The 9,113-nt window shown below is 35.4% G+C and overlaps 1 pseudogene; it reads left to right on the top strand.

Annotated features, from left to right (window-relative positions):
- The first annotated feature begins 1,973 nt into the window (after positions 1-1,973).
- On the top strand, positions 1,974-8,505 carry LOC147381603 (squamosa promoter-binding-like protein 9; annotated as a pseudogene).
- Positions 8,506-9,113: the final 608 nt, after the last annotated feature.

Here is a 9,113-nt window from a genome sequence, read left to right as displayed (position 1 = left end):
GTTAAAACACACCATTCAAACATTATAAAATTTTGTTAAGTTATTGCCTCAACATCACAAAGCAGTATAACACATTCAAACAACTTTAACAGTTGTTCATAATTAGGATTAGGTGTCAGATTTAAATCATTATATATCTTTATTCACATAACTATTAGTTTATAAATTTTCAAGGTCAGGAATCGTGTATATATCTCAAGAAATCTAGTTATGTTCCTAAAGATTAAAGATTATGATACTTACCTCTTGTCATAAGTTAAATCGATAATCCAAAATTATGTTAAAGATGTGCTCTTCCCAAATCCGCATGCTTGTGATCTGATGTATGTAAATCCACAAATCGTGTGAACCTTGTTTCACGTTATCTAATTTTCAAACTCACCTTATCTTTGTTTGTCTATGTTGGTTCGTGCGTGTCTACTATAGGGTGTTGATCCACTTAAATAGATGAGAATAGAAGGCCTAGATATCATCTTTTAATATGATTCCTATCCATCAAAATTTCCTTCTAAAACCTAAAGAGTTATTTTTATTTCTATTTTAATTTGATTTTAATCCTTGTGCAAGTCAAAAACTCAGACCGTGTAGGTCAATGGGCCACACATTAATTGGGTTCTAACATTAGGCTCATATAAAATCTTAAATCTAAACATAGATAAAAGAGTTTCTATTAGCACTCCAACTTTTACTATTTCTCGGTCATTAATTAAATTATTGTTATTTTTACAAACACATAAGCAACTTTTATCCAAATTTCAATTGTGGGAAGCTATTCATTTTAATTCCTAAAATATGTTTTTCAAATGAATTCATCACTTCTATAATCAACAAATTCATTGATAAATTACCAACGAAATTACTAATAAGATGAAATTATTGGTATTTTATCAACGAATTGGTAGATTATAAAAGTAGCAAATTTGTATGTTATAAAAATGAAAAATTCCTTGTAAAATCATGTTTGGAAATTAAAATGAATTGTGTATCAAGTCAATTGTCATATTCAGCACATGAAATGATTCACCTTAAATTACTTTTAATTGGAGTGTAATAAATAAAATTTGGGGAGCCAATAACAACACCCTTAACTTAGTATAGAAGAAAGAGATATTACTGATTCTCTTAATTAATAATTACAATAACCTTAATTGGGTTTTATAGAAACCAAATCATATCGTCAAATAAGCTCTATTCCTAATCAATCTCAATCAAATTAATCTAATCTTATCTTAATCTCAATAGCTATGATACGATGTACCGTAGTACACCATATTACAATGCAACATAATTAATTACTGCAATATCCTCCTGCAATTGCATGTTTCTTTGAATAAGAAATACATGATTGGTTGATATCACATTCTTTGAAATTGCAATTATTAAATGTTTGGTGTCCCCAATGAATATCCATTGTAGTTGAGATGGTCATTGATTGTCTGTGTAGTCATCACTATCGCATCCCGCTCATCGTGGAGTCTATTAGAGTCGACGATCACTAAATCAAATCATTTGATTGGATAACAAGACTTGATAATTATATCTTAGTCGAGATTATAAATGCCAAAAATTGAAGACTATCAAGGAGATGGAAATTGTAAAATAAGAGTTGGAGATTTTATTCAATGACAGCCTGCGGACAATGTTGTCACTGTTGATAATAGAAGGTAAATGCACTAGATTGATCTCTCAAAAGAGATTATGCTCTGATACTATATAGAAGATTAAGATATTATTGATTCTCTTAGATAATAATTATAGCAACCTTACTAAGATTTTATAGAAATCAAATTATATCTAGAGATAAATTTTATCTTTAATAAATTTCAACCAAATCAATTTAACCTTGTCTTAATCTCAATAATATGATAGTGTAATTTAGTACATTATTCCAATGCAATGTAACTAATTACTCCAATACTTAGCAACGCAAAGACTTGTCTCTCTCTCTCACTCACACACACATATACATATAAAAACCTTCTCTGTTACTCTTGTGACGCCTCACAAAGAAACCATGAACACAATAAACTAGAGACCACCGCACATGGAAAGGGTTCCTCCTCTTTCTCTGCTTCATCAGATGGTGCTTCTGCTTCCTCTGATTCTTCACTAAACGGATTGAAATTCGGCAAAAGAATCTACTTTGGAGATATGGGTAATGGAGTTTTGGCCAAATCAAGTAATGGGTCATCATCAGTTTCTGAAGTGGGGCCCACTTCAGCCCCTTCCATGGAGAAGAAGAGGAGAGGGGTTTTGCAAGGAGGGCAACCTCCAAGGTGTCAGATTGAAGGGTGTAAAGTTGATCTAAGTGGTGCAAAGGCTTATTATTCAAGGCACAAGCTTTGTAATATGCACTCCAAGTCTCCTAAAGTCATTGTTGATGGTCTAGAGCAGAGGTTTTGCCAACAATGTAGCAGGTCAGTTGGAGATTTAGTTGTTCAGTCTGTTTGATTTTTTGATAAATGTTTTCTTGATGTTTTGACTTTTTATTGTGAATTTGATTTCACATTTGGGTTCTAAACGTTTCATGCTATGATTATGGGGTTGATAATTGTTAAGCAATGAAATAAAAATAATAAGTTTATATGGGGCCCAATGTACGGATCATCTTGTTATTTACTTTCCTTGGGAAATATATTGGAGTTTTTTTTTTTGGTATGATTAGTTGTTTGAAACTATTTCTTTTGTAGTAGCTTGATTAAGGGAGTCTTGGTTGTCTTTCCATGTTGGCAAAGTAGGATGTGTAGTGGTTGTAATCCTTGGTTTTGGGGAAATGAAGATTATCCTACTTTCTAACCAAAGATAGGAGATGCAAACTTTCTCCATTGAGTTCTAAGGTTGTAATCTCCCTTTGATGAGATTGATTAGCTGAATTAATCTTGAGTTATCATCCCCACTTTAGGTTTGAAACATTTCTAGACTTTTTCAATTGGTATTGGAGAAAAAAGTGATCCTATCGTGGATGACATGCACTCGAGGACAGAAGGAGAAGGCTGCAACAATCATGGATCTAGCAAATTTGGGTGCAAAATTGGAAGGGATTGTGAAGATAATAAAGGAGTTTGATGTGGTTAAGGATGCCAAATGCAAGATATCAACTCTAACAAGATTAAGCTTTTAAGAAGGTACATGCTGATTAAATAGCTGGATTGGCGGCAAATTAAACTGGAATTATGGAATATCTGACTTATTGGGGGGGAATCCCGATGTGAGGATGCATGGTCGGATGGTCGAAATTCCGTCTGTTAGTTGCTTGATTGAGGGAGTCTTGGTTGTCTTTTTCATGTGGCAAAGTAGAACGATGTGATGTAGAAGACTTCATGGAGCACTTGGACCATCAGAAGTTCAAGCAGAAGGCCTAAATGCGTTATTAGAAATGTCGAGGTCTGGAATCTGAATCATGTGGTGAGACCCATTCCTGAATGGAATGGTTAGGATCTTCAGGATCCATGTTTTCCCATGGATTTTTCATTTTTGGGCATTATTCCTTCCTTTAGATCTTTATATCAGCAAATTTGTCTTAGCAAAGTTTTGGTTTGGTATTAACTTCGTGTTAGAAACGCTCATTGTCGATTCTACCTTACTTGTTGAGCTTAGTAGTATATTTCCATGCTAATTTTTATTTATTATAGGGGTGCCCAAACCCGTAGGTCCGACTAGTAGGGCCGAGGCAACTAGCCTCTTAAAGCCCCATATGTTGCCCAACTCCCCGGGTACATGCAATATCCCACAAACCACACATACCAGGTAAGCCGAGATAAATCCATGTGTGTGGCCAACAAGGGGGCTTGAACTTAAGACCTCTCCCTTTTTTGAGGTAGGCCCTGGCCACTACACCCAACACTCATTAGTTCCATGCTAATTTCTTTTTTGCTGTCTTTCATTATTTTTTGTGTTTGACCAAGAATGAAACTTTTTCATATGAAATATGAGGTAAATTGGAAGGCCAATTATCTTTGAATTAATCAAATTCTCTTTGTGAGTTCTCTTTTCCAGTTTGATTCCAGTTTCTTTTGGATATTGACATTGGTTGTATCCGTTCATTGTTTCACGCGGCGTCACTATGGGTGTTAGGGGTAATCTCTTGGGTACTTGCTTGATTTAGATGAAGTCTTGGTTGCCTTGCTATGTTGGTAAAGTAGGAAGTATGGTATGAGTAATGTGTGTAATCCTTGGTTTTGGAGCAATAAATTATCTTGGTTTCTAACCAAAAATAGGAAATGAGACCTCTCTCCATTGAGTTTTAAGGTTGCAATCTCCCGTTGATGAGATTGATATGCTTAGGTCATCAGTTCTTTTTTTGGATGAAAAGCTATCTTCAACCCACAATCTTAAAGTTGCATTGCAATGTGTCATCCAACTTACTATCACCATTACCGGCTTCAAACAGTTTGAAACTATTTCACCTATTTCCAAGTTCAAATTGGATTCAAGTATGGCCTTATCCATCTTCAACCTAAAACAAGCACTTGTGGTATTGTTTTCGAGTGCTACTTGTAACATTAGAACCCCAAAGAATTCTGAGCTATCTGGAGATCTCTTGGTTATTCTTGGCAAATACGAAGAGGGTGTCACCTTTTGTAGAACCCTAAATTTGAGAACTCATGTAGATTTTGGTGTTAGTTTAGCACTATAGTTCTCTTACATAAGTGTTGCCAGTCTTGAGACATCCCATCATCTAGATGCGGAGAATGTGAGTGAGGCCTGGCTCGGATTATACAAGGCATAGGTGGCATTTTAATGGATGAGAAATATCAATCGTCAACAGCTATATTGGGGTATATTATCTTTTCTCCATGGCAAGTGAGAATTATTTTATTTACTTTGCGCATAAGTATGTATGAGAGGTCTGTTATGAGGTGTGAAGTTTTAACTTAAAATTGCTAGAACTGTTTTCAATGAACTTATACTTCTATAAAAGTTGAATCCTAACTGGTCATGAGGTAAGTCGGGTAAACTTGCCAAAACACATTACATACATGCTCATCATTTGAATTAAAATATTTGCACAAGTGGGATGTTCATGGGGTCTAGGACATGTTGAAGGTTTGAATAGGAACAATATGTGGGAAAAAATGTCATGTAATATGTGTAAAAGAAAGTTTAGCATTTGATTTTTTGTTTTTCCGTTGGATATTCTATTTTCAGTGGGAACATAATTGTTGTAATCCTTTGTGTTTCTTTTGAATTTTCTCCTGTAAAAAGTTACCTTCTTTTTGGACAATAGTTGTGCTTAAATGGTTAAAACGAAAACGTGCTTTCAAAGTGTGACCAACATTTATCAAACTGGCCCAAAATTGGCTAGGCAACAATAATACTAGCTATGCTTTTGGAGCTGAATATTGGACAACTTGGAAATAGAAAATCACAATTCCTATTTTTGAGGGATTTTAGGAATCTCCCCAATATGAGAACAAATAAAGTTGATTGAGATGGTTCAGGTATTTACAATAGAGATCAATGTTTGTTCCAATAAGGGAGTGCTTTGGTACAAGGTTAGGTACAAAAAATGTAGAGGATGACCAGAAATGAGATGAATTGAGGTGATAAGAGATGTATGAATGTACATGCCTTGACACAAGAAAATTGAACGGCGATTCATGTTACTGGCCCTAAAATAGTTGGAATGAGGTGGTGAAAATGATGATGATGTTTGGGCTCTATCACTATAATTGGGGATTTTGTACTTTATCTGCATATCCTTTTGGGGTCACAAGAGGTTATTTGAATACACATGCCTTGACACAAGTTGAGTGGAAAAATTGGATTCATGTTACGGACCCCAAATAGTGGGGATAATATAATCGGGAATTCTGTTTCATATTCACGTCCTGTCAAGCCTTTCTTATGTTGTGTGGAAAAGTTCATCTGTATAGAAGTGGTGGTGTTAGTAAACAAACCAAACTTTGGGATTTTGTAGGAAAGCTTGAGGGAGAATGAGTGGTAAGGTCTTTGTCTTGAAATTGAAAGAAGTGATTTCTTTTGTTAAATTAGTCCCATGAGCATGGTTCAATCGATTCAATGGAGCTATGTAGAAGTTATTTTATTTTTTTGCCCTTCTCACAATTGCAGGATAGATCATGTTCTTTGTTAGGACTCATTTCACTGTTCTTATCAAATGTTGGTAATGTTGCAGTCGAATGATCCTGCGAGGATCCAGGAGTTCAGAAATATTATTGTTGGAGACGGTTTTTAATGCATCGAAAGAATAATGATAATCAATGAATAGTGAGTGGGATTACATATACAATTTTATAGTAAGTCTACTTGTCTCTAGTACCTTCAAACATTATTTGCAAATTTAATGAGTGGGGTTTAACATCACATCCATGTTGGTTTTGATTCTAATATCGTTGAACAACTAGCAAGCAATTTGTATGTTTTAGTTGGTATTTAGTCGTTCGAACCATCTTTGATTCTTATCCATGTCTTCATACATTTTTTCTTTCCAATACCCTATCATGTATTTAAAGAATTTTGTTCTCTATACAGATTTCATGAGCTCTCTGAATTCGACCAAGGAAAACAAAGTTGTCGTAGAAGTCTTGCTGGCCACAACGAACGTCGGAGGAAGCCACAACCTCAATCTTTATTTTCTTCACACTTTGCATGGTTGTCCTCATCTCCCCAAGGTTAGATAATCATCAATAGAGATCACTTCTTGAGGGTTCAGAATTGATTCTTGAACAGGGTTTGGTTTGCACTCGGTTTCCTGATTCTCGCAGAAGCCAGAAGCCAAAACCGGGCCAGAAGCTGAAGCTGCCCATACTAGCTTTTGGATTCTAGCTTCTAACGGAATGCGGGTAGACCACAAAAAATGAGTTCTTTTGGATGAAAATGTCCATAATATTCAACTTAATGACGAAAATACTCCTGAAATGATTTGAGGTTTTGATGTTAACTGACCAAAATAGTTAACAAAGGCATGGCTTTGGACATGACTGATTGAACAGGGTTCATTTAGCAGACCCCAAATTTTTGGGATAAGGCCTTGATGATGATGATGACTAGAATGTCCACAATCTGTTTTTCACCAAATGCCCCACAGCTTCTAGAGGTGTTTTTGGACTCCAAGAGCACTTCGTTGTCAAACAATCAATGTTACAATCACAATTCTTATCTAAGTGATTCAAATAGAAGTCATTCCGTAGAAGCACTTCTACTGACAGTTGTGCTAGACCATAGTCACCAGAATCTAAGACTTATTGAAAAAGTCGCGACTAAATCGTGATATTTTCCTTCACCGATTAAATCGCCACATTTTCATTAAGCTCTCAATTTTTATGAACTTCACAATTCTATCATGAACATCACGATTAAATCACAAACTTTGTGATAGAATCGGGAAATTAAAAAAGATGTCCTTGATGCACTAGTAAGAGAAGCTGCCTGACCACCGATGAAGTGTTAGATAATGATGATGCAAATGAAGATGGCATTGATTTTGATCAATCGATGAATCTTAACCTACACTAATGATTGTTAATATTATTATTTTTTTAACCATATAAACGTTGATTGTGTGGTAGACATTTGATTACTTGTTGTAATTTAATATGTGGGGTTTGGTGATTTTTTATTGTAAAAAGTATTTGATTATATAATATGAGAACAATTACATGTTCTTAACCCTTGCTCTATTTTTTCTTTTCCGATTCTTTGCTAAATTTGCCGTATTTTTCGAATTTTTTCCCTTGCTGACTTATTCCTGAACCCCAACTTGGTGACTATGCACTAGACGAAACCCAACTGGTTTTGTGCATGTCATGATTTTGTGTTTGATCATTTGTCGTTTGAGAATTCGTGATACTTCATTGGCAGAAAATGGAAGCAGAGTTGGGGGCTTTCTGATGGATTTCACGATGTATCCAAGACTGCCAGCAATGGATCTATGGCTGAATGTAAACCAACCGACTGCAGAGAGTCCTCCGGCTAACGTCTTCTCTAATGCATCCCTCCCATCTCTCAAGGTTCAATAGGTGGGACAGTCTTAAACTCCAGCTGTGCTCTCTCTCTTCCGTCAACTCAGCTATTGGGCCCTAGAAACCAAGCGTCGGGCCTTGCGGTGAATAACATAATGAATTCTGATGTGGTTTCAATGGGTCGATCAATGGCACCTCATAGTTCTGCAATGGCCAATTTCACAAGCAATGTGTGGAGTTTCAAGGGCAACAAAGCTAGTGGCAGCTCACAAACGATGCCACATGTTTTGAGCCTCGGTCAAGTTTCACAACTTGAGTTAGGTCAGCAGATGGACCGACAATATATGAAACTTGGGCATTTCCGGGGTCACGGCTCTTCCGCTCATCAGATGCATTGGCCTCTTTAAAAGACCCCGTTATAGCTCTGGTCCTAGGATTACTTTCGGGTCCTATGTTTTTTTGGTTGTCGAAGCATATTAAGGTATGTTAGCATGATTAGTTCATTGTTTTGAAGTTGTGCATACTTGCTTATAAGCGCGTATTGAACCTTACCTTAGATTAATGAATTTGCATTTAGTCGTCATTTTTTTTTTTCATTTGTTAGAAGGAAAGCATATATGCATTATAGGCATTTTGTTACAACCCAAAGAGAGAAGGGCTTAACGTTCTTCACCATTACCGCCTAGGTCCTTATGTGTAATACTTGGGTTTGTAAAACGCTTTCCGTTTGAAAATCGTTCTCTTGTGAAAATCGAGGTGTTTGAATCTAAATTGGCTATCAATAAATCAGAACTTGATTTAATCCAAATTGTTTGTTTTTTTATTAATCATTTTTAAATCACCTAATATTGATTGGTCTCTAGGTCACTTACCATCCTAATTTCAAAATGAATGGAATGCCGGATGCTTGTGCAATGCGCTTGAACCTTCGACTATGATCTTCTCACACTTTAGATGACTAGGAAATGATTCATATGGATACCGAGTTGACTCATCTAAATCATCTCGTCTCCATGAGATAAACCATTTTAACTTGAATCAAAATTATTTATTAATTTAAGTTTATATTCAAATATATATATATTTTTTTATCTTTTCTTTTATAAAAAGTGGATTAGAAGAAGCTCAATCACAAAACCATATTGTCATATGGATGATGAGTACTAAATTATTAAAAAATTAATTATTTTA

The sequence above is a fragment of the Akebia trifoliata genome, unplaced genomic scaffold (assembly GCF_017979445.1).
Source record: "Akebia trifoliata isolate Shusen 1 unplaced genomic scaffold, ASM1797944v1 Contig00341_ERROPOS679206+, whole genome shotgun sequence".
NCBI lineage: Eukaryota > Viridiplantae > Streptophyta > Magnoliopsida > Ranunculales > Lardizabalaceae > Akebia > Akebia trifoliata.
Note: the sequence above shows the minus strand (reverse complement) of the source record. Positions and strands in the feature narration are given on the sequence as shown.